Below are 25526 nucleotides of genomic sequence, written 5' to 3'. Positions count from 1 at the left end.
TAGGTGATTTACATCATCTTCTGGTCAGGAGACCTGCTAACATTCTTCTTCTGATAAAGGTTAGTCAACCAGAAAAACTTATTTTCTCCAAAAGTGTTTTTTCTTAAAGTTTGGCGCCACTCCCTGAAAGCACTAGATAGAGTTGCATTCCTATAGGGCAAAAGGTGCAGTGGAGGATAATCAAGGCAAGAATTTATTAACTCAAGGGTCTAAGGTTGTTAACATTAAAGCTTTTACTTATTTTCTCTATCAGATCAGATCAGACCAGATCAGTCACTCAGTCCTGTCTGATTCTTTGCGACCCCATGAATCACAGCACGCCAGGCCTCCCTGTCCATCACCAACTCCTGGAGTTCACTCAGACTCAAGTCCATCAAGTCAGTGATGCCATCCAGCCATCTCATCCTCTGTCGTCCCCTTCTCCTCCTGCCCCCAATCCCTCCCAGCATCAGAGTCTTTTCCAATGAGTCAACTCTTCGCATGAGGTGGCCAAAGTACTGGAGTTTCAGCTTTAGCATCATTCCCTCCAAAGAAATCCCAGGGCTGATCTCCTTCAGAATGGACTGGTTGGATCTCATTGCAGGCCAAGGGACTCTCAAGAGTCTTCTCCAACACCACAGTTCAAAAGCATCAATTCTTCAGCACTCAGCTTTCTTCACAGTCCAACTCTCACATCCATACATGACCACAGGAAAAACCATAACCTTGACTAGATGAACCTTTGTTGGCAAAGTAATGTCTCTGCTTTTGAATATGCTATCTAGGTTGGTCAAAACTTTCCTTCCAAGGAGTAAGCGTCTTTTAATTTCATGGCTGCAGTCACCATCTGCAGTGATTTTGGAGCCCAGAAAAATAAAGTCTGACACTGTTTCCACTGTTTCCCCATCTATTTCCCATGAAGTGATGGGACCAGATGCTATGATCTTGGTTTTCTGAATGTTGAGCTTTAAGCTAACTTTTTCACTCTCCACTTTCACTTTCATCAAGAGGCTTTTGAGTTCCTCTTCACTTTCTGCCATAAGGGTGGTGTCATCTGCATATCTGAGGTTATTGATATTTCTCCTGGCAATCTTGATTCCAGCTTCTGTTTTTTCCAGTCCAGCGTTTCTCGTGATGTACTCTGCATAGAAGTTAAATAAGCAGGGTGACAATATACAGCCTTGATGAACTCCTTTTCCTATTTGGAACCAGTCTGTTGTTCCATGTCCAGTTCTAACTGTTGCTTCCTGACCTGCATACAGATTTCTCAAGAGGCAGATCAGGTGGTCTGGTATTCCCGTCTCTTTCAGTATTTTCCACAGTTTCTTGTGATCCACACAGCCAAAGGCTTTGGCATAGTCAATACAGCAGAAATAGATGTTTTTCTGGGACTCTCTGTCTTTTTCCATGATCCAGCAGATGTTGGCAATTTGATCTCTGGTTCCTCTGCCTTTTCTAAAACCAGCTTGAACATCAGGAAGTTCACGGTTCACATATTGCTGAAGCCTGGCTTGGAGAATTTTGAGCATTACTTTACTAGCATGTGAGATGAGTGCAATTGTGTGGTAGTTTGAGCATTCTTTGGCATTGCCTTTCTTTGGGTATGTATTTTTTATATACCAACTATATTAATCAATACACTCCCAGGGACACGGTGAGTGGGTAAGGGATATGGAAACTTGGCAGCAAGCATTAGCTCAACAAATAAATCCTCTACTTAGTTCTATTTTAACAATATTAACTCCCCGAGAAGCTCTGCATTGTTAGAATATCTTAAGCTTCCCGTGCCTCTTGTGGTTGGGAGGCTGTGAACAATCACATGCATAGCTGTAAGAGTCCGGAAACCTTTCAGGCAAGTTAGAGAGCTATCCGAGGGATTTGATTTGGAACACACCTATTATACCCTGGAGACTTATTAACTAGAGCTCTAAGTTGATTTTCTTACAGAGAAAGGTGGTCGGGGATAGCCCCCCATAAATGTCAGAGGAGTTGGTGAAAGTCATGAAATAGTAAAACAGACAGATTCTGGTTTTGGGGTAGATGCTCAGGCAGGTCCAGGGGGGCCCCTTGAGCCCTGACTCGCCTTGCCTGTCAGGCCTCTCCCGCATGACCTTGTCATGGGTGGGAACTCCCATGCTGGCTCCTGCCACATTAGTTTACTGACAAGTTAAAAAAATATATATTGTAACAGTCAGTGTTAGCCTAGTTATGGAGAGTTGTTTTCACACACTCTTGATAGATATGTAAAATTCTATGTTCTTTAGAGGACAATATGGTCTTATTAGGTTATGTATATAGTTCCCAAAGCAGCAATTATACTTATGTGTTTAGATAATTGGGCACATAGATAAAGGTCCAATAATGGCATTAGTCATTGTGGCATTCTTTTATAATAAAATTAGTTAAATGAATTACATGTCTAATAATAAGAGAATAATGAAGTAAATTATAAAACATCTATTGTGTGGAAATAAGTTATCAGTATACACGAGTACAATTCTCGTGTTAAATCCATTCTGAATTATTTTATTCCTTTTGATATTAATTTAAAAGAACTTTTTTCATTTTTTTAAGCTCATTTCTAGTGTACAGAAATACAATTGCTGTCTGAATATTGATCTTGTATCCTATAATGTTTCTCCAACCATTTATCAGTTCTACTAGTTTTGTTAGTAAGTTTCATAGAAATTTTTTATATACCAGACAAACGAAGATTGTTTTACTTCTTTATTTTCCACAAGTATGCCTGTTATTTCTTTTTCTTGCCCAAATTCTCTGGCTAGAAACTTTAATAGAAAGTTAAATGGAAGTGATCTTTTCACTTCAGTTCTGTTAGTTTTTGCTTCATGTATTTTGCGAATCTATTCTTAAGTGCAGGTACATTGATAATGAGATTGACATTATGAAATATCCTTCTATTTGCTGATAATGTTCTACTCAAGTATATTTGGTCTGATATTAGTTTATCCACTCCAGTCTTCTTATGAATACTCTTTTGCATGGTATATATTTTCCATTCTTCATGTTCTACCTATTTATATCTTTGAATCTAAAATATGTCTCATATATAACAACAGTTGGGTTTTTAAAAACCCTTTCTGATAATCGTTTCCTTTTAATTGAATTTTTAATCATTTTACATTTAATGGTATTTTTATGTCATCGAATTTATGCTGTAATTTACTTCCAGTTTTCTACAATCTTCACATATATTTCATACTTTGATTCCCCTTTACTGCTTTTTTGGGGGCACTACTTGAGTATATTCTAGTGGAATATTTAAATTCTTTAAATAATTTCTCATCTGTTTAGTTATTATCCTAAGTTCCTTTGGGATTGATCATATTATATCCTGTCAGAATTTACTTCTTACTTTTACTAATGTAAATTCAGTGACATACATTAGTTTTACTTCCATATAGCTTTATTCCTTTTTCCACATTTTTTGTGTTATTGTTATACTAATTTCATCCACATATGTTACAAAACCAATGATATGATGCTGTAATTATTACTTTACATTCTTGTATGTCTTTAAATACCCAACATAAGAAGAGTGAACATGTATAAATTTGAATAGGTTGATACATTATTGGATAATATATTTTAGTAGCTTTATATACTGACCCCCATTCTGCAACTTGATTTTATTACTTTTTATCTTTTTCTTCTTAGTGAATTAGTTGTACTATATTATTGAAGTCTATTTCCCCTTTATTAGAAGTCTTTCTTGTTACTGCTCAGAGGACACTGCACTGGGTAGGCATACAGTTACCCTGTAATGCCTGATTTAGCAGGTTCTCTTTGACTCTATCTCCTTAACATCTCTGTGGAAGATAGAGGAAAAATTTGCCACTATATGTATCATAATCAGCCACTAATTGCTGACTGGTTGCTCTATATTTTGCATCAATGATTGGAGCACAATTCTTCCAAAATTTGAGCCCTTTTGCTGTGTTGTTTCTGACGGAAGGGTTTGAAGTTTTCTTCTGACCATAGAAAGACTCTTCTCAGCTGTCTCTTTCTCTGGGTATCTCTGGTAAAGTACATGACTTATGGTGTTGCTGTCATGAAGTTATCAACCCGCTCTTGATTGCTTAGCACTCAAACCTCTTAAGTTTTTTAGAATAACCTAAGCATGAAATTAAAAGATGCTTACTCCTTGGACAGAAACTTATGACCAACCTAGATAGCGTATTCGAAAGCAGAGACATTACTTTGCCAACAAAGGTCCGCTAGTCAAGGCTATGGTTTTTCCTGTGGTCATGTATGGATGTGAGAGTTGGACTGTGAAGAAAGCTGAGCACCGAAGAATTGATGCTTTTGAACTGTGGTGTTGGAGAAGACTCTTGACAGTCCCTTGGACTGAAAGGAGATCTAACCTGTCCATTCTAAAGGAGATCAGTCCTGGGTGGTCTTTGGAAGGAATGATGCTAAAGCTGAAACTCCAGTACTTTGGCCACCTCATGTGAAGAGTTGACTCATTGGAAAAGACTCTGATGCTGGGAGGGATTGGGGGCAAGAGGAGAAGGGGACGACAGAGGATGAGATGTCTGGATGGCATCACTGACTCAATGGACGTGAGTTTGAGTGAACTCTGGGAGTTGGTGATATACAGGGAGGCCTTGTGTATTGCAATTCATGGGGTCTCAAAGAGTCAGACATGACTGAGCAACTGAACTGAACTGAACTGAAGCTTGAAATTCTCATACTCTGTTACAGAGAATATCAGTTTCCTTTAGGAGAGCTTCAAAATTCTCTCATCTTGTAGACTTTTTCTTCCCCTGTGGAAAATTTCTGAGCTATGGGACATGATTTGGAACATGGTTGGTGTCTTGCTTCTCTTGGAATGAAAATTGTACTTCCTGACCAGAGTGCTGTGTTGAGGGCCTTTGGTGTTGTTGGCATATCTCTCCCAGCCAGTAACTGTTGATCTATGAATTAACTGAAGTAAAGGTGACAGGACTTCCTGTATTTTCATCCATCCATACTTGAGTTAGACCCTCAGCCCTATGATTGGGGGTTGCCTGGAGAAAGGTAGCCCTCATACTCTCAGCCTCATTTACCTGGCATTTCTCCTCTGGAACACAGACCTGGAAAGAACGAGAAATTCTGGATGCCTGTCCCTCCCAGTGGGGTCCTATGGTACTTGCTGGAGTTGAGGGGAGAGGGAGCCCTGTCCTCTTGATCACATCTATGCAGTGTACGTCTTCCAACATTTTGAACTGAAGATTGGGAACGTGAGGTAGTAGTTTATGGCTCACATGCCTCAGATTCTTGCTGTTTTCACTGAGATTTAGTAGATATTCTTTAAAAATTTTTTTCATTTGTTATATTCCTCTAGGATAATTTCTAGGCAAAATGCTCAGATAATTGTTTTGTTAGTATTTGGTTTATTTTTATACCTTTTTAATTTTCACAATTTGTTGTTTCATTGGGTTCAGATTCTGCAGGACACTTCATACACATTTTATTAAAAAGGTTTTCTTATATTATTTATAAAGTTAAAATATTTTAAAGCAGGTGTGTGTGTGTGTGTGTGTGTGTGTGTGTGTGTGTATCAACCTAGCTTTAAGAATTGAGTCTTGGAAATGCTATTCCTAACTTCCATGGTAAATATATCAGATCTAAAATTTGAATCCTGGTTTTCCTGGTTACAAAATTTTAGACCTTTTGCCACTAACACTGCTGCTAAGAATTGCCACAAGGTAGATTAAACATCAAGGTAGATATGATAATAACAGGCTATTTCAAAGCCAGCAAACACTTAACAAATATAAAGCCAATTATATATTATTTGCCTTTAGAAGTCTAAGATAATAGATTACAGCATTTTTCATTTATCTGGATACAACCTTAATTTTTTCCTCAAATTAATACTTCAGATAGGTATTAGTAAACTATCAAAATTAGCTGCAATTTTTCACATCTAAGGTGAAGTAATATCCTAATTCATTTCATCGAAAATTCAATGAGCATTCTAACAGTGCCATGAAAAATGTATGTATTAGAACAGGAGAAATATGTTTTAATATTTTTAGGTTATATATCCAAATTTAAATTATTATATATTTTCTTAAAGAGTAGGAAGCAAAGACCTATGACAAAATTTCTCAAAATTTATATCCTTCAGAATAATGTAGTTAACTTGTTAGAAATACAGATATCTGATTTCTATTCTCAGAGTTTCTAATTCAGTAACTGAAGGGTAGAATTTAAGAATGTTCCTTTTTGATCATCATTCACACTAGTTTACAATACACAAACTCCATTGGCAGCAATCTCAGAAACTCCTATCTAAGGTATAAATTCAGTTATACTGCTTATTTAGCTATGGCATATGTGAAAATTAAAATTGTTCAGTGTTTCAAAGCCTTCTTTGTCAAATGTGGGTAATATTAATAAAGTCACAGGATTCTTTGCAGTGTTAAATGAGATTAAGAATGCAAACTTTCATACTTTATGGTTAGTTTTCAGTCCAGCATAATTAAATTTTCCTGTATTTGTCTTTCTTATATAACTGCATTATAGTAAGATCAATATGTACCTACTCAGACATATGGGAAACAGTCTGTATTTCTATAACTCCTTAGAAGGTTTTTTTTTTACCATATCACTCGATCAGAAGATGTCTTCTATGATAAAAATATTGATAGTAGCTTTTATTGGCTGTTGTCTTTAGAACACTGGATCGAGATGTTAGAATAATATATCCTCCTATTATTTGAAATGATACTCTGTGAAAGGAAAAAATTTATCTTGAGTTATTCTGAATGGTAGTGATAGAAATCATTTTTTCATCATCAGAGAGTGATTCTTTAAAATGTAGAGCAAAGTGTTAACAAATAGAATGCTCGTTGACCCAATCCAATGGAAATACCTACTTGGACCCAAAAGAGATTAAAATAGCCACCTTTTATGTGTCTCATAAAATGGCTTTTGCAATAAAAAACTTTTCCTGCCATAGTGGCAAGCACTCCCAAAGGCAAGAGGAGGAAAATAGTAACTGAAGTTTCATATAGCCAGAAGGCAGAAGAAAGAGAAGCAAAGAGTTTTCAGAAATAATCAGGAAAGGCAAAAGAAATATTGAGGCTCTGCTGGAAAGAAAGATAACTATATTCTATTTAATAGATGTTCAAAGACAAAGATTCTTTTCATTAGCATTGCAATATTTCATATATACTTGAAATGCAAGGATGTCCACTCATGACACTTTTATTCCAGCTACAGCAATTAGGAATGAAAAAGAAATTTAACAGTATCCAATATGAAAGGAAGAAGTAAAGCTCTCATTATTTATAGAGGACATGACACTACATCCAGAAAATTCTGACTCCACAAAAATAGTTAAAATGAATAAATTAATATAGTAAAGTTGAAGGGTACAAAATCAATATACATAAAATATGTGACATTTCTATAAGCTAATAACTATCTACCAGAAAGATAAATTAAGAATATAATACTATTTACAATTGCATCAAAAGAATAAAATACCTGGAAGTAAATTTAATCAGTGAGTTGAAAACCTGTACACTAAAAACTATAAAGTATTAATAAAAAGAAATTAGATACCAAAAAAATTGAAAGATATCCCATGCTCATTAATTGAAAGACTTATTGTTAAACTATCCATAGCACACAAAGAAATCTACAAACTAAATTCAATTCCTATCCAAATGTCATTTTCACTGAACTAGAACAAATAATTCTAAAATTTGTGTGAAACTCCAAAAGATGTTGAAGAGTCAAATGAATCTTAAGAATAACAAAGATGGAGTTATCACACACCCTGATTTCAAGTTATACTACAAAGCTACAGTAATCAAAATAGCATGATATTGGCACAAAAACAACAGAAACCTAGATCAAAGGTACAGAACTGAGAGCCCAGAAATAAACCCACACACATATGAAAAACTAATCTATTACAAAGAAGTAAAGAAAATACAATGGTGAAAGAATGTCTTCAGTAAGTGACGCTGGGAAAACTAGATAGCCACATGCAAAATAAACTACACAACTATTTATACTACATACATAAACTAATTCAAAGTGGATCAAAGTCTTGAATATAAGGCCTGAAATCATAAGATTCATAGAAGAAAACATAGGCAGTATGCTCTTTGACATCAGTCTTAGCAAAGTTTTTGTAGGTGTAATTCCAAAGATGAGAGAAACAAAAGCAAAAAATAATCAAATGGGACTACATCAAACTAAAAAGCTTCTTCATAGCAAAGGAAACCATCTTTAAAATGAAAAGGAAACCTAATGAGTAAGAGATGATATTTACAAGTCCCATATCTAAGAAAAGGGTTAGTATTCAAAATATAAAAAAGAGCTCATACAACTGAACAGCAACAACAAACAATCCCATTAAGAAAAATGAGCAGAGGATATAAATACACATTGTTCCTAAGAAGACATAAAAATGGCCCAAAGACTCATGAAAAAGTGTTCAATGTCACTAATTATCAGGGAACTGCAAATCAAACCCACAATGAGATATTGCCTCTCACCTGATGTAAGAGCTATTATGGAATACACAAAGTATAACAAATGGTGGGATGGATGTGGATAAAAGGGAAACCTTGTACATTGATGGCAGAAGTATAAATTATACAGTCTGTATAGAGGACAGTATGGAGTTTCCTCAAAAAATTAAGAATAGAACTAAACATATGACCTAGCTATTCCCCTTTTGAGTATTTATCCATAGAAGATAAAAATACTGATTTGACAAGATACATGTATCCCTATCTTCATTACAACATTGTTTATAATAGTCAAGGTATGGAAACAAACTTCAGTGTCCATGGATGGACAAATGGGTAGAGAACATGTTTTGCATATTTATATAATGGATGACTACTCAGCCATAAGGAAGAATGAAATCCTGCTCTTTGTTGAAACATGGAAGGAACTTGAGGATATTATGCTAAGGCTTCCCTTGTGGTTCAGATGATAAAGAGTCTGCCTGCAATGCAGGAGACCTGGGTTCGATCCCTGAGTCTGGAAGATCCGCTGAAGGAGGGCATGGCAATCCTCTCCAGTATTCATGCCTGGAGAATCCCAAGAACAGAGAAGCCTGCTGGGTTATAGTCCATGGAGTCCCATAGAGTCGGAAATGACTGAGTGGCCAACACACACACAAGCTAAGCGAAATAAGTTGACGGGAGAAAGAAAAACACCATAGATTTTACTATAAATGAAATCTAAAAGCAAAACCAAAATAAACAAAACAGGTGAACAAACAAACCAAATAATACCTCATAGATACAGAGATTAGCTTGGTGGCCATTATAAGGGAAGGGAGTTGGGAGGGGGAAATAGTTGAAGGCAACTGTATGGCGGCTTGACTTGTGGTGGTGACCACTCTGTAGTGTATACAGAAGTTGAACTGTATTACTGCACATATGAAACATATAATTAAAAATTCAATTAATTTCTGTGTTGATATTATATACTGTGACATTACTAAACACATGTATTAGTGTATTAATTTTTAAAATTCAGTTTAAATTTACATATTTTATGTTTAGTTCCTTTTTTATAATTTCAATTTATTTGTGAGATATTCTAATGTTTAAATTTCTTTTTTTTTCAATTTTATTTTATTTTTAAACTTTACTTAATTGTATTAGTTTTGCCAAATATCAAAATGAATCCGCCACAGGTATACATGTGTTCCCCATCCTGAACCCTCCTCCCTCCTCCCTCCTCCCTCCCCATTCCATCCCTCTGGGTCGTCCCAGTGCACCAGCCCCAAGCATCCAGATGTCCATCAGCAAATGAATGGATAAATTTCTTTCAAGAGCACTTGTAATTGATGTTGAAGCATCTTTTTCCAGTTATTGAGCTGTAATTGTTACACAGATTTTGTAACTTTTAAGATCAACAAGGTGTTGATTTGATAAATTTATATCACACTGTGATTAAGAGTGTAGAGTTAGTGTATTAGGTCACATAGCTATCATTTTGATGATAAGAATATTTAAGAATAACTCTAAACAATGTTTAAGTATATGATAGTGTTATTTTTAACTGTAATCACAGTGTTGTCCTATCTCCTCAATCACAGGTAAAGTTACAATATTTGTCTTTCTCTCACTTCTTTCACCTAGAATAATGTTCTCAAGGTCTATTCATCTTGTCACAGATTGCATAATTTTCTTCTTTCTAATGTCTGAATACTATTCCCTGAAATATTTTAATGACAGCTGCTTAAAATTCTTGTCAGATAATTCCAGCATCTGCTTTATTTTGGTATTGACATCTGTTGGTTGTCTTTTATCATTCAAATTATACTGTTCTTGGTTATTGGTATAAACAGGTAATTTTCAGTTATATCCTAAACATTCTGGTTATTATAGAAGGAGACTCTCAATTCTATCTAAATCTTAAATTTACTTAAATATCTTCAACAGGTTGTTATTCTGTTTAGGTTTAGCTTAGAAGTTTTAGCCTACTTTTGTGGATATCAGTTTCAATGATAGTTTGGTTTTCTGAGTGTTTGCTATAATATTGCCTACTTCATTACCCTGATGCTTTTGATTCTTAGACCGCACTTAGCTCCTACTGGGGAGAAGGCAATGGCACCCCACTCCAGTACTCTTGCCTGGAAAATCCCATGGATGGAGGAGCCTGGTAGGCTGCAGTCCATGGGGTCGCTAAGAGTCGGACATGACTGAGCGACTTCACGTTCACTTTTCCCTTTCATGCATTGGAGAAGGAAATGGCAACCCACTCCAGTGTTCTTGCCTGGAGAATCCCAGGGATGGGGGAGCCTGGTGGGCTGCCGTCTCTGGGGCCACACAGAGTCGGACACGACTGAAGTGACTTAGCCGCAGTAGCAGCAGCAGCTCCTACTGGTGTGATCTGTGAGGGTAGAAGTTATTTCCATGGGATATCATCTGTTGCTAGGTTGTGTTCTCTGGGTAGATGGCACAAAAGCCACTGGGCCTGGGTTTCCTTAAGTCATTGAGTGTATGTTAAGGAGTCATGGGGTTTTACTGCTCTTGTAGATATGAGTATATGGGACACTGCATTCTACGCCTCCACCCTCAACTTCCCTGTCCTATTTCCTGATTGTGGAAAAATTCTGGAATAGCCAGACTTCAGTGCTGTGTTGTTGCTTATGAATCTGAACACCTGCAGGTAATCCACTTGTGGAGAAGCAGGTACTGGCACTTTGCTGCTGCCACTGCAGGCAGATAAGACCACCTACTAGGACCCAGTTATGCAGCAGGGGCTAAGAGAGCCAGGTCCAACCTGACACCACTATTGCTGATAGATCAGACCATCCATTACCTGAGTTTGAACTAAGAGTTTGAAATTCCCCTCATGTCTGTGTTAGGGTTCCCTTACTCTAGTCCTTTGGCCATGGAGAATATTTAGCTCCAAAGGCACATCACCACCATTACAGTCTGTGTGATTTTAGGGAGACTGATGATTCTCACTAAGATTTAGTTTCAGCATCTACTATGTAGTGAAGTAATATCCCCTTCTATATAGGGTCATTATTAGGATTTGATAAATGGTTGCATCTGAAGCGATTGGTATAGTATTAGATCCATGACATTATAATAATGGCATGATGATGATATACAATTGTTGTTTTTGTGTCTATTATGTTTTTTATTCCCCTTAGATCTATCAGAATTAAAATTTTCCCAGCCTTGATAAGAATATACTATTTATATATCCTGTTAAATGAAATACACTACAAAAATAAGATTTCATAAAAGCATATAAGATATCTTGTGTGTGTGTGTGTGTGTGTATTAGTTCTTCAGTCATGTCTGACTCTTTGTGACTCCATGAACTATATCCTGTCAGGCTCCTCTGTTTGTGGGATTCTCCTGGCAAGAATACTGGTGTGGGTTGCCATACCCTCCTCCAGGGATCTTCCCAACCCATGGGTGGAACCCATGTCTCTTATATCTCCTGCATTGGCAGGCAGGTTCTTTACCAGTAGTAAAGAATAGGAAGCCCTAAGAGATACGCAGCTTTTACTTCTTTAGCTTGGCTTCCCCAGTGGCTCAGCGGTAAAGAATCTGCATGCAATTCAGGAGCCAAAGGAGACTCAGGTTTGATCCCTGGGTCAAGAAGATCCCCTGAAAAAAGATATGGCAACCCATGGACAGAGGAGCCTGGCTGACTACAGTCCAAAGGGTAACAAAGAGTCACACATGACTGAAGCGACTTTGTGCACACATGCACTACCACAGTGGAAGCAAGTGTAAGCAGCCAAATAGAGAAGCTCCCATGGAAGAGAAGAGAGAATCCAACTGACAATCTCAACTCAGCTTCACAGACTGCAAAATACTTGAATGAGGAATTCAGACCTTCTAACCAACATAGCACCTTACTGATAACACACAAAGCAGAACTTTCTGGTCAAGCCACAGGATTATAGGACATAATGCATGGTTCTTTAAATTTCTAAATTTTTAAGTAGTTTGCTTCATACAGAAAATAATCAGAAAAGTTTCAGTTATAAAGACCTTCTATTCTCAGATCTAAGCATTTATATCTTAAAAAGTAAAAAAATTAAGGCTGAATCCTGAACCCTATAAACTGTTTAGCTCATTACAAAATGCCCTTCCAATAAAATTTTACTTTTTATATTTTATAATTATTTAAAAACAAATATATATAAATGATTTTATAACTCAGTTCAAAATAATTTTTAATATCAAAGTCTCTAAAATGTGAAAATTTATTTTTTTAATTTTAATTCAGATACTAGTTTTGTTGCAAGAAAATGATATAGAATTTAATAAAATCTTGCATAATAGGTTTACCATGGTTTAAAATACTGTGGAGAATGCAGATAATAATAAAAACTTAAGGATTCAAAAATAATAAATTAATTAATATTAAAAACTGACTTGTTCCTGTCCTTTTAAGTTATATAATTAGTTTTCATGAATTGCTACAGTATGGAAAGTCCATCACACATATGTAAAAAGCTAATAATTTTATTTTATAAAGAAAACACTTAAGATTCATTAGTGTGTGTATCTTTAAAAATACTGTTTCCTCTTTATTTATTTTAATGATAAAAACTAACAAATTTTAACTTTATAAGAAAGAAATTTAGTCACTGATATACATGTCTGAGACATGTATACATGGAGACATATACATGGAGACATGTATACATGGAGACATATACATGGAGAAGGAAATGGCAACCCACTCCAGTATTTTTGCCTGGAGAATCCCAGGGACAGAGGAGCCTAGTGGGCTGCCGTCTATGGGGTCTCACAGAGTCAGACACGACTGAAGCAAATTAGCAGTAACAGCAACATACATGTCTGAAAAAAGACTTGCATTAAGCTTACATAAAAAAACTATTGCAGCTTAGTAATAAGTGGATAAAAACAGTTAAACTTTACTTAACATATTTAAGACACATTTATTTTGAAATAATTTTAGATAGAGCAGCAACAACACAGAATATTTCTGCATATCTTCCCTCAGTTTCCCTTAATGTTAATATCTTATTGAATAGTGATTTACTTATCAACACTAAGAAATTAATTTTAGTACTATTGGCTAAAAAAGTCCTTATTTCTGTTTCAGGATACAATTCAGGTTGCAAATTGAATTTACGTTTCATGACTCCTTAGCTCCTTTTTCTCCTTCAATTAATGACATTTATTTAATTTTTCCTTATTCTTTTTTTTTTTTTTTTTTTTTTTAATTTTATTTTATTTTTAAACTTTACATAACTGTATTAGATTTGCCAAATATCAAAATGAATCCTTACCAATTTTGAATAAATAGATTGTGTAAGGTATTGCATAGACTGTCTCTCAATACAGATTTATCTGATGCTTTCCTATGAGTAGACAGGAGTTATGGTCTTTGGGCAAGAATATTATAGGAGAGGAGTGCTTTCCTTACTGCATTATATTATGGGAAACATCAACACTTTTTATAACAAATTATGATAAGCTCAATTACTTGGGTAAGGTTGCATTTGCCATATTTTTCCTCTGAAATTGTTATTAGTTATCCCCACAACCTTTCTGTTTGTTTGAAGTGTTACTAAGCCCAGCCAATGCTCAAAAGAACAAAAGAAGGGGAAATGGGCTCCAAGTCCTGGAAGGAAGAATATGTAAATTAATTATTTGGAATTTTTCTGTGAAAAAGACTTGGGCCTTAACTCTCTAGAAAGAGGTGAAAAAAATTATGTACTTTTACAATTAACAAATGTTACAGTTAAAAGCATTAACAAAATTTAACAATGACAATGTAAGATTGGATAAAAAGCTCACAAAAGGACTCTTACATCATTAGTTACACAGGAAATACAAATTAAAAATGTAAGTAGATACAATTAAATACTTTTAAGAAAGTTTAGAATGAAAGACTCATGATACTAAATGTTGTCAAAGATATAAAAATTTGAACACTTCTAATGGGAATATAAAAATTGCACAGCTACTTAGGTAAAATGTCTAACTCATAAATAGCCATCTGCCTAGAGATGGAGCTTTTCCACTCCTTTGTATTTTTTCCAAAGAAAGGAAAATAAAACACATATTTAGACAAAAACATATACCCAAATGTTAATATCAGTTTTATTTAGTAGTTGAAAATTGGGAACAACCCAACTGTTCATCAACGATAGAATGAATGTGTATCCATGCAATGGAATACTTTTGTTGTTTCAGTTCAATTCAGGTCAGTCTCAGTCGTGTCCGACTCTTTGCGACTCCATGAATCGCAGCACTCCAGGCCTCCCTGTCTATCACCAACTCCAGGAGTTTACTCAGACTCATATCCATAGAGTCAGTGATGCCATCCAGCCATCTTATCCTCTGTCACCCCCTTCTCCTCCTGTCCCCAATCCCTCCCAGCATCAGTCTTTTCCAATGAGTCAACTCTTCACATGAGGTGACCAAAGTATTGGAGTTTCAGCTTTAGCGTCAGTCCTTCCAATGAACGCCCAGGACTGATCTCCTTTAGAATGGACTGGTTGGATCTCCTTGTGGTCCAAAGGACTCTCACGAGTCTTGTCCAACACCACAGTTCAAAAGCATCAATTCTTCAGTGCTCAGCTTTCTTCACAGTCCAACTCTACATCCATACATGACCTCTGGAAAAACCATAGCCTTGACTAGACGGACCTTGTTGACAAAGTAATGTCTCTGCTTTTCAATATGCTATCTAGGTTGGTCATAACTTTCCTTCCAAGGAGTAAGTGTCTTTTAATTTCATGGCTGCAATCACCATCTGCAGTGATTTTGGAGCCCCCCCAAAAAAAGCCTGACACTGTTTCCACTGTTTCCCCATCTATTTCCATGAAGTGATGGGACTGGATGCCATGATCTTCGTTTTCTGAATGTTGAGCTTTAAGCCAACTTTTTCACTCTCCTCTTTCACTTTCATCAAGAGGCTTTTTAGTTCCTCTTCACTTTCTGCCATAATGGTGGTGTCATCTGCATAGTCGCTAAGTAATGTCCAACTATTTTGTGACCCCGTGGGCTATAGCCCACCAAACTCCTCTGTTCATGGGCTTTCCCTGGCAAGAATACTGGAGTGGATTACCATTTCCTTCTCCAGAGGATCTTTCTGACCCAGGGATCAAAGCCACTTCTCCTACATTGGCAGGCACATTCCTTACCACAGAGCCATGTAGTAAGCCCTATAAATACTTATTTGAGCTAAAAAAAGAAGCGTAGTGGTAAGTTTTGTTTGTTTGTTTGTTTTTACAAAGTCTTAGGATGCTAGCTACATGGTAATTATGATTATTTATAATGAGATTGGGTATCTCTGGTAGCTCATTAGGTAAAGAATTCACTTCCAATGCAGGAGATTTGGGTTAGAACCCTGGGTCAGGAAGTTGACTCAAAGACAAAAAAAAAAAAACCAGTCTATTCCTGAAAGAAATGTAGCAATAACTCTTACAAACCCTTTAAAATGATTTGTTAGAGGACAGCAGGCAAACGGCTGCTGGGAATTTATTGATTGCAAACGGCACTGTTAAAATACACAAAAATAGTACTAATATCAAAGGATCAAAAAAATCTGAAAAAGTGAAATAATAGAATCACAGGAGATAAAATAATGTAATAGATTCAATTTAAACATTACAAAAGTGGCAACACATTTGTATTCCCATATTGCAGTCTACATGAGAAAGATAGGCATTCAAAAACATTTTTCAGAATTTATTCTATGACATATATAGCATATGAATAATGCAAGATTTGAATGATAACATCTATAACACAAAGTTTGAAAATTTCAGTTCATCTACGCTAATATCCTTTGGTCAGAAACAGAAGCCACTCTCAGCAGGTTGGTCCTTAGGTTATATGTTGAGAAATTATATATCTCAAGACATGTATCTGTATCTAAGCAGTTATATATGATAGGCACATCAGTTCAGTTCAGTTCAGTTGCTCAGTGGTGTCTGACTCTGTGACCCCACAGATTGCAGCACATCAGTCCATGTCTGGATAGGCATATATATATATATATATACACATATATATTTATGTGTGTGTATACACACATATATGTAATACTAAAGGAGTATATAAATTTGAAAGAGACATTGATCTATGCAGTACATTGCTCATGTCAAAATAGTAGATATATGGTTCAGTTCAGTTCAGTCTCTCAGTCGTGTCTGACTCTTTGCGACACCATGGACTGCAGCACGCCAGGCCTCCATGTCCATTGCCAACTCCCGGAGTTTACTCAAACTCATGTCCATTGAGTTGATGATGCCATCCAACCGCTCATCCTCTGTTGTCCCCTTCTCCTCCCACCTTCAATCTTTCCTAGCATCAGGGTCTTTTCAAGTGAGTCAGCTCGTCCCAACAGGTGGCCAAAGTATTGGAGTTTCAGCTTCAAAATCAGTCCTTCCAATGAACACTCAGGACTGATTTCCTTTAGGATGGACTGGATGGATTGCCTTGCAGTCCAAGGAACTCTCAAGAGTCTTCTCCAACACCACAGTTCAAAAACATCAATTCTTCAGTGCTCAGATTTCTTTATAGTCCAGTTCTCACATCCATACTTGATACTAGAAAAAGCATAGTCTTGACTAGACAGACCATTGTTAGCAAAGTAATGTCTCTGGTTTTTAATATGCTGTCCAGGTTGGTTGTAGCTTTTCTTCTAAGGAGAAAGTGTCTTTTAATTTCATGGCTGCAGTCACCATCTGCAGTGATTTTGGAGCCCCCCAAAATAAACTCTGACATTGTTTCCACTGTTTCCCCATATTTTTGCCATGAAGTGATGGGACCAGATGCCATGAGCTTAGTTTTCTGGATGTTGAGCTTTAAGCCAACTTTTTCACTCTCCCCTTTCATTTTCATCAATAAGCTCTCTTATTCTTCACTTTCTGCCATAAAGGTGCATATCTCATGCATATATACATCTGCATATCTGAGGTTATTGATATTTCTCCTGGCAATCTTGATTCCAGCTTGTGCTTCATCCAGCCCAGCATTTCTCATGATATACTCTGCATATAAGTTTAATAAGCAGGGTGACAATATACAGCCTTGACATACTCTTTTTCCCATTTGTAACCAGTCTGTTGTTCCATGTCCAGTTCTAACTGTTGCTTCCTGACCTACATACAAATTTCTCAAGAGGCAGATCAGGTGGTCTGGTATTCCCGTCTCTTTCAGAATTTTCCACAGTTTATTGTGATCCACACAAAGGCTTTGGCATAGTCAGTAAAGCAGAAATAGATGGTTTTCTGGGATTATCTTGCTTTTTCAATGATCTAGCAGATGTTGGCAATTTGATCTCTGGTTCCTCTGACTTTTGTAAAACCAGCTTGAACATCTGGAATTTCACAGTTCACGTATTGTTGAAAGCTGGCTTGGAGAATCTTGAGCATTACTTTACTAGTGTGTAAGATGAGTGCAATTGTGCAGTAGACTGAGCATTCTTTGGTATTGCTTTCTTAAGGGTTGGAATGAAAACCAACCTTTTCTAGTCCTGTGGCCACTGCCGAGTTTTCCAAGATTACTTGCATAATGAGTGCAGCCCTTTCATAGCATGATCTTTTAGGATTTAATATAGCTCAACTGGAATTCCATCACTTCCACTAGCTTTGTTCATAGAGACATATGGCAAAGATTAAAAAAAAAGGATAATTTGAAAGTCAGATGTATATATATGAATGAAAAATTTGCATTCTCTCTAAAATTAAGGAAACATTTATTTAATAGAAGACATTTTCATAAAGCAATTACCTAGAATTATGCTCATACATTAATAACCCTGAGTCTGTGAAGTATATATTCACCATTTTGTAATATTTTTCTGAATAAGGGCAGGTGTGGACAGGTGTTATTAGATACTTGATATTAGATTCAATTCCCTGGGTTACAGTTATGTTGTACTTTTTATTATGTCTTTTGTAATTTATCACCTCCTTTCAGCTTTTATTCTCTGAGTTATATTACTATTTCAGGTTATCCCAATATCACCTCTTCAGTATTTTATTTTCTCTCATCTGGAAAGTACTGGGAAAGAGCTCATTGAGAGAAATTAACATAGAAGGCAACTTTTAAATTTTGGAGCATTAATTTTGACAGATTCAAGTTATTGTAACTCAACATTAAATTACTCTTGGCATGCATATGTATATTTGTTCAATCACCCATGATTTATGAATACTAAATATATTTAACAGTTATTTCAAAAATATTTTATACAATACACTGCTTTATTACATGTATGAGAAGTAAAAAAAACAAAAAACAAGTGTTTATTTTAATAGAGCTCTTCCAAATTATAGGTAGATAGGTAGACAGAGGACAGATATAGATGTAAATACATTTTTTTTATTTCTTCAGATTTAGAATTTGTCATTTGGTGGAAGAGATAGTAATCACTGGCTTTGAAACATAGCACATTTAATATAAAACCTTTTAATTTAGGTTGTCTATCTTTGATTAGATTAAACAATATTGAAGCAATACAATATTCAGCACATGAGCTGAATAAAAAGCTAAAAATTAATCCAAAGCATGTAAATGTGATTGAATTAAAATATATACATTTTATCTACTGATTGTAATACTAGGGCTTTTTTTTTTTTTTTTTTTTTTTTTACTAGATTTGGAAATTCCTTTTAGTCGAGAACCTTTGATTTTTCTTACCCAGTGTTTTTCTTTTTTTTTTTTTTTCTGATTACAAAGCTAGCCAAAATGAGCTAGTTTGTTTGTTCCAAGAACTGCTTGATTATCTTTCTCTAACATGTGCACAGAAGGATCCAGGATATACAAAGGCTGATGAATGAGCCATTTATTTAAAATGGTAATAATTAGATTTATCAGAGGACACTTATTGGCATCTCTACAGACATATTAATCAGTACGCTTTTGCTGAACCTCCATAAGGTAACAAGCAGCTAAGTCTTTCTTAAAGATTTCTATTTTCTGAATTATGTAATATGAAATATATATTGATGAAATTTGAATCTTAGAAACCAAATGTAAGCCTTACAAATTATAGTAGCACATTAATTTGATACAGATATATAGAGAATATATTCAATCTAATGTTGAAATTTATTAAATAATTTGTTTCATTATAGCACTTGTGTTCTTATCTGAAAATCTTTTTAAAGTGGCATGATTATTATATTTATCTTTGCCCCCTTATGTCTGACAATATCCCTAAATAATATCTCAACATGTATATTCATTGGCTGAAAGATGTACAAATAATATTTTTAACAAATCAGTTTCAAACACCTTAATAACTGTCTTGTGAGCTTTTTAAGAAAGTTCAGTTCAGTTTAGTCACTCAATTGTAGCTGACTCTTTGCAACTCCATGGATGGCAGTATGACAGGCCACCCTGTCCATTACAAACTCCCAGAGTTTGCTCAAACCCATGTCCATCGAGTCAGTGATGCCATCCAACCATCTCATCCTCTGTCATCCCCTTCTCTTCTGGCCTTCAATCTTTCCCAGCATCAGGGTCTTTTCCAAGGAGTCTGTTCTTTGCATCAGGTGGACAAAGTATTAGAATTTCAGCTTCAGCACCAGTGAATATTTAGGACCGATTTCCTTTAGGATGGATGGTTGGATTTCCTTGCAATCCAAGGGACTCTCGAGTCTTCTCCAACACCACAGTTCAAAAGCATCAATTCTTCAGTGTTCAATTTCCTTTATAGTTCAACTCTCACATCTATACATGACTACTGGGAAAAACAAAACAAAACATAGCTTTGACCAGACAGACCTTTGTTGGCAAAGTAATGTCTCTGCTTTTTAATATGCTATCTAGGTTGATCATAGCTTTTCTTCCACGGAGTAAGCATCTTTTAATTTCATGGCTGTAGTCACCACCTGCAATGATTTTGGAGCCCAAAAAGATAAAGTCTGTCACTGTTTCTATTGTTTCCCCATCCATTTGCCATGAAGTGGTGGGACCAGATGCCATGAGCTTAGTTTTCTGAATGTTGAATTTTAAGCCAACTTTTTCACTCTCCTCTTCCCTTTCATCAAGAGGCTCTTTAGTTCCTCTTCACTTTCTGCCATAAAGGTGGTGTCATCTGTATATCTGAGGTTATTGATATTTGTCCTGGCAATCTTGATTCTAGCCTGTGCTTCATCCAGCCCAGCATTTCACATAATGTATTCTGCATATAAGTTAAATAAGCAAGGTGACCATATACAGCCTTGACGTACTCCTTTCCTGATTTGGAACTAGTCTGTTGTTCCATGTCCAGTTCTAACTGCTGCTTCTTGACCTGCATACAGATCTCTCAGGAGGCAGGTAAGGTAGTCTGGTATTCCCATCTTTTTAAGAATTTTTCAGTTTGTTAAGGTAGGTTAGTTCAATAAGTCCTCAGAATATATACAATGGAAGGATATAGCTTAAATGATAAAATAATGCCTTGACAGTTCTTTCTGACTTATCAGTATGCTATAGCCCAGTTTACTATAGGTTTTATACTAAATGGGGTTGTTATTTCAGGATAAGGATAAATCAGAAACTGAATATTAGAAATAGCTTTTATTCTAAGTTCCTAGGCATTACATAAATAGTTTTCATTTCACTCTACCCTATTATTTCATGTTTCATGGACTACTACAACTCATTCTTCTTTCAGAAATTCAATAGTAACCAGTCTACTCTATAAAGTGATTTAGCTTTCAACACTTTGTTTGCTCCAGTCATATATTTGTATGTGCATTGATTCACTAACACAGGATAATAGAAAATAGACTGTGTTTTTTAGGTCCCATATATAGAGGTTTATAAAAAAATAGATTTTAATATCATATTAATTATTGATCTTCTACTCCTTCCAGATTTTATGATATAAATAAAAATGAGCATAAATTTATGAAAAACTAAATTATGCTACCACCACCCATAAACACAGCTATGGTGAAATGGTCTATGCATATTTTATCTATTTTGCATAATATAAATAAAACAAATTGTAATAGATTATCAGAGAGCCACATACCAAAGAAGGGTGATTAATATTTTAAAAGTGACATGTAATTTGAATACATGTAATACATTTAATTTGAATATTTTGAAGTTTTATTGTATATATATGACAGTTCTTCTACCTGCATGTTAGAACTGTGTTGAATTAAAAATGACTGCTAACTCCTTTAATAATTTTTCCTTTGAGAGACAGCGTCCATATTCTCCATCTTTGAATTTGGGCTGGCTCATGATTGCTTTGACAAATATAGGATCAGTCCAGTTCAGTTCAGTTCAGTCATTCAGTCTTGTCTGACTCTTTGTGATCCCATGAATCAGAATGCCAGGCCTCCCTGTCCATCACCAACTCCCAGAGTTTACCCAAACTCATGTCCATAGAGTCGTTGATGCCATCCAGCCATCTCATCCTCTGTCGTCCCCTTCTCTTCGTGCCCCCATTCCCTCCTGGCATCAGGGTCTTTTCCAATGAGTCAACTCTTCGCATGAGGTGGCCAAAGTATTGGAGTTTCAGCTTTAGCATCAGTCTTTCCAAAGAACACCCAGGTCTGTTCTCTTTAGGATGAACTGGTTGGATCTCCTTGCAGTCCAAGGGACTCTCAAGAGTCTTTTCCAATACCACAGTTTAAAAGCATCAATTCTTTGGTGCTCAGCTTTCTTTATAGTCTAACTCTCACAACCGTACATGACCACTGGAAAAACCATAGCCTTGACTAGATGGACCTTTGTTCGCAAAATAATGTCTCTGCTTTTCAATATGCTGTCTAGGTTCGTCATAACTTTCCTTCCAAGGAGTAAGTGTCTTTTAATTTCATGGCTGCAGTCACCATCTGCAGTGATTTTGGAGCCCCAAAAAATAAAGTCTGACACTCTTTCCACTGTTTCCCCATCTATTTCCCATGAAGTGATGGGACCGGATGCCATGATCTTCGTTTTCTGAATGTTGAGCTTTAAGCCAACTTTTTCACTCTCCTCTTTCACTTTCATCAAGAGGCTCTTTAGTTCCTCTTCACTTTCTGCCCTAAGGGTGGTGTCATCTGCATATCTGAGGTTATTGATATTTCTTTTGGCAATCTTGATTCCAGCTTGTGCTTCATCCAGCCCAGTGTTTCTCATGACGTATTCTGCATATAAGTTAAATAAGCAGGGTGACAATATACAGCCTTGAAGTAGTCCTTTTCCTATTTGGAACAAGTCTGTTGTTCCATGTCCGGTTCTAACTGTTGCTTCCTGACCTGCATATAGGTTTCTCAAAAGGCAGGTCAGGTGGTCTGGTATTCCCATCTCTTTCAGAATTTTCCACAGTTTATGACTGATCCACACAGTCAAAGGCTTTGGCATAGTCAATAAAGCAGAAATAGATGTGTTTCTAGAACTCTCTTGCTTTTTCAATGTTCCAGTGGATGTTGGCAGTTTGATCTCTGGTTCCTCTGCCTTTTCTAAAACCAGCTTAAAATATAAGATAGTGTGAGTGATACACACTTGTTTAGTAATAAGCTAAATCCATATCTAGGATTTGTAAGGACTGTAAGTTTCTGCCTTGGGTTCTTGGAGTTCTGACTTTTTAGTAAGGAATCTGAATACCTGCTCAAGAAGCCATGTAGAGCGTCCCTGAGACTAAGTGGAGAGAGAGAAAGTAGCTTAAGTCTAGTCTTTCAGGCACCTCTGCCAAAATGCCATATATTATTCGGAACAATCTAGTTTCCAATTGACTAACACCCATTGACACCATGACTCCAAATGGAACTGAAAAATAATCCTGGTCCAATTTTCACCCAACAAAATAAATGAACTATATTAAAATATTTGGTGGCTTTAAGGCATCAGATTTGAAGGCAATCTGTTGTTCAGCAACACGTAGCAGAGTCAGAATATGATACCAAAATTGGTGTAATGTTACAACAAAAAGCTAAATTATGTAATTTATCTTAAGACAAGATAGACAAAAGGTGTAAGATTCTCAAGGAGACTATTAGTAAATGGTGTAAGAAGCTTAGGTAGAGTATTAGGGGAAATGGGAAGCACCTAAAAGAGATTATGGGAGATAGCTTGTATTACATTGGGGAAACTATTATCAGGAAACAAAGCGGACTCTACATATACTGTAGTGCAAAGTTTGTGATTACTGTCACCTGTATGTTGTGGAACATACAAAGGGTACTTATTGTGTTCATGGGTCTGGCTGGGAAGATTTTCAAATAAAATGCATTATGTAGTAACTGGTACTCTAGTTGTCCATGATAAAATGTGAAAAGAAAAAGATGAAGTAATGCAAAATAACTGTTTTTGAAAAGAGTTTGGAAAAATATAATGAGTCAGGACTTGTTTTAAAAATAAAACTCTTACAAATCCCTAGCTGCTTCCAGAAAAATCTCTGAAAGGAATATCCTTTTTAAGGTATCAAAAGTATAATAGATAACCTGGTTGTTGAATCAAAAGTTGGCAAACTGCCACAAGTAGGCTGACCCTGAATTTTGTAAACAGTTTTATATAACATAGAATGTCCATTTGTTTACATACTATCCTTGGCTGCTGTTGTGCTACAACGGTAGAGTTGAATACCTGTGACAGAGACTATATGGCCTACAAACTTAAAATATTTACCCTCTAGCACTTTATGGAAAAAAAAAAAAAAACACTATACTTTTAAGTTAGAAAATAAACCTTTATGGATTTCAAAAGTGTACATCACATTTTTTTGTATTAAGCAATACAGTTTCTGAGAATGCTAAAGATGTAGCTGAATAGGAGTCCTGATAAAGAAGCAATAACAAAGACAAGGACAGCCTGGAAGAGATTTCCATTAATAGATGTGGCTTTTATCTAATGGAGTAAACATCGATACCATTCACAGGAAACTCAAAACACGTTTAAAATAATTTTACTGGTACAAGCACCACTAGTTTGGAATAAAAGAGGGACAGTTAAAAAAAAAAAGAAAGTAATTCTTTGGAGTCTGAAATTTTCACAGGCAGGAGAGAGGACAAGAACCTTAGAGAAAATACAAATGTCAGGTTCAGACTTAAAGTTCTTATTCATCTCCAGTTTCTTACAGCAAAATTATCTGTGAGAAATATCCCTTTTTTAAGGCAAAGTTAAAAAGTATAGGCCTCTCTGTGGCAAAATGAGCCATTACCAATGGAAAAGAAAGGCCTTCCAATCCGAAGCTGGAATTAAGAATCCATACAGCAGAGCAGAGAGCCATAGAGAAACACTTCCCAAACTGAAGCAAGCCCTAATAATAGAACTGATGACAGATTTTCAGCTAGATTGCAGAATAGTTATGGGGCAGTAATAGCTATGTATCAATAACTTTTTTTTTAATCAGAGTCTTGTTCAGTATAGAATGTATTTTTCCATAGTGTTTTCAGTGTGTGGAGACAGGTGTCTTCTCACTTTAGTTCCTATATCTTCAGATTGTGAGTTGTTGTTAAGTCACTCAGTCATGCCCAATTCTTTGCAACCTCATGGGCTGTAGCGCAACAGGCTTCCCTGTCCTTTACGATCTCCTGGAGCTTGCTCAAACTCATGTCCATTGAGTCAGTGATGCCATCCAGCCATCTCATGCTCTGTCGTTCCCTACTTCTCATGCCCAGCATCAGGGTCTTTTCCAATGAGTCGCAGTTTGGAAGAAAATATACTAAAGCATTTTTCATTCTCCAAGTGATCTTTTAAACTCAGGGATCCAACCCAAGTCTCCAGCATCTTATGCAATGTGAGGTGGATTCTTGACTTCTGAGCCACCATCCCCAGGGAAGCCCCAGAAGGTATTAGACTAAGTGAAATAAGTCAGGCAGAAAAACCCAGATACTATATTATTTGATGTATATGTGGAATCTAAAAAAAAAAAAAAGCAATTCAGCAAACATTAAACAGAAACAGAATCTAGGAGTCTGTGTAAAACACTAGAGCACAGATCCCAGAAACATCTCAAGAGAGAGGCAATGGGAATGGCTATTATACATCACCTTTCATCAATTGTTGTTTAAGAGATGCTCTCTGTTCTGCTGTATACCTGGACAGTGAGGTTCCTGCTTCTAGAAAAATTCTTTACAAATAAAAAAGTAAAATACATATTCTTTCCAATGG

The sequence above is a fragment of the Bubalus kerabau genome, chromosome 1 (genome assembly GCF_029407905.1).
Source record: "Bubalus kerabau isolate K-KA32 ecotype Philippines breed swamp buffalo chromosome 1, PCC_UOA_SB_1v2, whole genome shotgun sequence".
Classification (NCBI taxonomy): domain Eukaryota; kingdom Metazoa; phylum Chordata; class Mammalia; order Artiodactyla; family Bovidae; genus Bubalus; species Bubalus kerabau.
The sequence above is the reverse complement of the archived record's forward strand: the minus strand, read 5'-3'. Positions refer to the sequence as shown.